We start from the raw sequence: 4,742 nt of genomic DNA on the forward strand, positions 1-4,742 counted from the left end.
TTGCACAACCCAGAGATATCCCCTAGAGAGTACTTCTGAAACACTAGAATCAGAGAATATATATCCTAATAAATTATTTGAACTATCAACAATTATTAAGAACTGTGTGACCATGGGCATGTTACTTAATTTCTCTTTGTCTCAATGTCTTCATCATATAAATAAAAGTACCTAACTCATAAGATTCTTAAGAGAATTAAATGAGACAATACACACAAAGTATGTGTACAATGTATAGATCACTGTATATTATAATCATTAAAGTAAATTTAATAATAGTTTGGGGATTTTTTAAAAACCTCCTTTGTGCTTAGTATTACAATTTTAAATGCTCAAGCAGTGGGCTTCTCTTAGTGCCATAATAAATTTGTATCAAAAAACAAACAAACAAACAAACTCACTGACATCAAGTTGATCCTGACTCATAGCGGCCCTTCCTTGGGTTTCTGAGGCAGTATCTGTATGCAAGTAGATTGCACAATCCTCCTTCTGAGGTGTAGCTGGTGGGTTTGAACCACCAGCCTTCTGGTTAGCAGTCAAATACCTTAGGCACTATGCCACCAGAGCTCATATACATAAGATAATAATAATACTGGGGTGAGATGGAGAGTGCATTTTCAGTAACATATCAGGAAATTGGTGAACTGCATAAGAAAAGGAAAGGAAATAGGAACTTAGTCATACATAGTAGAAACAAAAATATGACTCATCTTAACCGTGCTATTGAAAAAATTAGAGATGGAGGCTTGGACACCATATGAATTTGTCATTTTGCATCACTTTAAACTTGAAATTCACCTTTAAATAAAGATCTTGACCCTTTGTAGGAACAGTTATGGAAAAATGTACAGCTGAGTTTGGTGGAAGAAAAGAAATAGTAACAGAAAATGCAGTGTATTCCAATTGGCCGAAGAATAAAAGAAAAGACATCACAGAGACCCTTTCATCAGCATTGCGATGGATAATATTAGCTTGAATCATATGCAATTACCAAAATGTGGCCTTTTTTGATCTATAAAACTAGCAATTTCATTTGATTCAACCTGATATATAAAGCCCGTTGGGTGACACAGTCTTACGTGGTTCTCTCATGTTGCTATATGCTTGCTGTTTGCCAAGAATGCAAAGCTGTGGCCACTCTTAACTGGGGCCATTTCTTAGGGTTGTGTTTGCAGTGAGCAACCTTGAGGGATGAGGTAATGTCTCCTTCTGGAACAAGGAGCAGACTTGCTTAGTGCTTGCCATAAAAGCAGTGGATTCCTCAGGCTCAGTGTTTCTCTCTGTACCACAACCCATTCCATGTACAAACGTCATCTGGGCCTTTGCATCATCATCTTGGAACTTGAAGCACAAAGAACCAATGTAAATATGCTTGTGCTCATGTGGCTGGGAGTAGTAATGTCTTTTGTCTCTGGACATGAGTCTCATGCCTTCTGCTTGCATCCATGAAATAGCAACAGACTGATTTCTTAGCTTTTAAGTAGGATAAAATAAAATCCCAAACCTAACAAAGCCACAACACAGGATAATCTCAAGATTGCATTAATTGTACCATTTATCAAGTTTTCCCAAACTATTACCATTTACGAACAAGAAGTTAAAAGCTTCCTTAACAAAAATTGGTGTGCTCATTCACTTTCTGTCTTGCTCTTAGGTTCTTTCACAGGAAGTAAAGAATATGTCACAATCCTCAGTCCCCTATGTGATCAGAATTCTGAAGACCCCAAGGAATCTGATTCTGTCCCAGAGTTTTACAAGAATCCATGTGAAATGCTTCAGGCAAGCTGATAATTTGACTGTCCATCTGTACCCTTCCAACTTAATTTGGCTATGGGTTCAATCTTTAGACATGAATTCAACTGTGTAGATCATAGCTCCTATAGTACTCAGTGGTCCAAAGTGTGAAAAAGCTGCCTTAGAAATTAACCACAGGCCAGATTAAAACTGGAAACCATCTCCAGGCTCAGCTCCCTGGCCTTCTACTTGAATATGGCACTGAGGCAACTAATAACAATATGGTCAACTAATTTTCTTCCTTTCTAGGCTAATCGTTGAGGGAACCCAACCATTTTCTCCGGACAATGTCACAATTGTAGAACCATCATTTTTATGTAAATAGCTGTTCTTTGACTCATTAAGCACTATTGCCCCTGATATTTTCCTTTCTGACCTTATGAGCGGCACACTAACAGAACATGAAAAAATAAAGAGAACTGAGAAAGGCAATAAAAGAGTTACAACCAAGAAGTATATTATGACTGTGAACAACAAGGGAATTTGGAAATGGGTGACTGAACATCCAAGGATGTCCTGTCAGCTGGTCACAGCTACAACATTTGTTCAGTGTCTGACAAGTGCTTAGCACCATTTCAAGGTGTCACATGGAGCTCATAGGAAATGACAGTCATAGACACTGCTGTGGGAGCACTTACAATTTAATAGACAAGTTAGCACAATTAAATGCCTCTATGCTCATAAACACAAAATCTGGTCATGGCTCACCTCTCCACTTACTCTTTATTTCTTTCATAGCTTATGTCACAAACTAATTATTTAGCTTATTTGTTTGTGTTTTTGATTATTATGGTTCCCCTAGAGGTGAGATTCACCTGACATGCAGCAGTGTGGTTATCCCAATTATTATTTATGACTGTTGCCCCTGATCTTACCCACTGGAAAATCAATTCCAAGAGGACAGGGACTATGTTTATCGTTGTCACCATCATAACCCCAGAACTTAGTAAAATGCACCTAGTAGATTCTCAATAAATATTTTTCAATACAGGCAGTCCTCAGGTACGAACAACTGACTTACAGACAACTCCTACTTGCCCTTTAATGTTATGTAAAGTTGCCTTCACTTTCAAACTTTTGAACCAACACCTACTCCAAACTAATTCTTCAACAAGTCACCTCATTTGCTGCACATGCAGATTTTAAATGACTGAAGAGGCTTCAAACCTTTTCTTGCACTAAAAATCCCCTGCCATCTAGTCAATTTCGATTCACAGTGGCCCTTTCAGACAGAGTAGAACTCCCCTGAAGGATTGACAAACCTATAAATCCTTATGAAAGCAAACTGCCTCATCTTTCTCCTGCAGAGCGGCTGGTGGATTCGAACTGCCAATGTTTTGGTTAAGCAGCTGAATGTTATGCCACCAAAGTTCCTTTCTTGCACTAAAGTAAGCCTGAAAAACCTTATGCACCTGTCCTGACTTACCTACAAATTCTCTCTCTCTTTTTTTTTTTTATTTTTATTGTGATTTGGGTGAAAGTTTACAGAACAAATTCATTTTCCATATAGCAGTCATGCATATTTTATTTCATAACATTGACTGCAATTCCCCACAATGTAACAGCTCCCTTCTCACTTCTTCCCTTTAGTTCCCTCCCATGCACTCCCACTGTGCCAACTCCTCCCACACTGACCCCAGCTATCTCCCTGTGCAAACACTGTCCTGTTCTCCCACAATTGATCACTCCAAGGAGTGTATCTACCTGATGTAAATGTTCGCCCCATATGCCTGTCTACTGTTTGGCTGGAAGACACAGGAATGAGTTCAATTCCAGACCTGAAGGGTAACTAGGGGTCATTGTCTCAGGGGTCTCACCAGGCTCTATCAGAGCAGCAAACCCGGTCTTTTTTTTTTTTTTTGTCATGATTTTGAGTTTTGTTCGACATTTTTCTCCCACTCTATCCAGAATGTCCTGCACCAATCCCCCTCCAAGTTACCTACAAATTCTTAAAGACACAATTAGGAATGGATCGTTTGAACCCTAGGAATTACCTGTAAATAAATTAATTCATTCAGCAACAGCAGTAGACAGTGATTATATAAGTTAGCCTCTAAATGCCACAACTGAATAACATAAAATTAAATGAGAACCTGGTTTGAAGGCAAAAGTAAAATTTTCAAAGAATTTAGGTGAGAAAAACTTCAGGGAAAAGAATATATTCCTACCTCATTGTCCTTAGTGAATATTGAGATCATCAATCACAAAGAATTAGTGGAATACAAAAAGCCTAATCAAATCTTATCATGTGATCTTTAATTAGGCAAATGTAAGAGCAAATGGGGTTCAGCTAGTACTTGCTTATCAAGTTTTAAAGCTGGATAGGACAGTACCAATGCCCTTGAATCCCTTCATTTTGTAGCTGAGGTATCCTTAATATAACACCTAAACAGTGACATTCCAGAGTGTTACATCAAACACTAGGTAAAGTAATCGCATTGATGGCTCCAGTGTTTGGTTTCTCACATTGGGTTCTGCCCACGTCTTAACTCTGAGCTCAGCCGTGTAACCTCATTTGGTGAATGGGATGATGCAAACAGAGGTATGAAAGGCACTGCGCATTGAGCCTTGCTCTCCTGTTGCTATCTCCTCTGCCATAGCCATGAGTTCATGCCTGGCCTAGCCTGTTAGAGGACCAGACACATGGAGTAGAGCCAGGGGTCCTCATCCCAGCTGATGCTGTCCTCGACTAATTAACAGCTAGTCAGCCCCCCAGAGTGAGCCCAGCCAAGATCAACCAGCTGACCTGAAACCACAGATGCATATGTGAGCACAGTAAATAAAGACCAGCAGAACTTCCTAGGTAACCTCTAGATTCATACACCACTGCATTTTAGGGTGGATTAACGTAGCATTTTTGGAGCTCTGGTAGCATAGTGGCTAAGACACTTGCCTGCTAACCAGACGGCTGGCGGTTCAAACCCACCAGCCACTCCTCGGAAGGAAGG

At 39.6% G+C, this 4,742-nt stretch overlaps 1 protein-coding gene across 1 annotated transcript in view; it reads right to left on the reverse strand.

Annotated features, from left to right (window-relative positions):
• CPO (carboxypeptidase O) overlaps positions 1 to 4,742 on the reverse strand; it is a 108,766-nt gene that overhangs the window by 17,515 nt on the left and 86,509 nt on the right. The window lies entirely within an intron of this gene.

The sequence above is a fragment of the Orycteropus afer genome, unplaced genomic scaffold, assembly GCF_000298275.1.
Source record: "Orycteropus afer afer isolate SDZICR_OR568_19922 unplaced genomic scaffold, OryAfe1.0 scaffold00002, whole genome shotgun sequence".
Classification (NCBI taxonomy): domain Eukaryota; kingdom Metazoa; phylum Chordata; class Mammalia; order Tubulidentata; family Orycteropodidae; genus Orycteropus; species Orycteropus afer.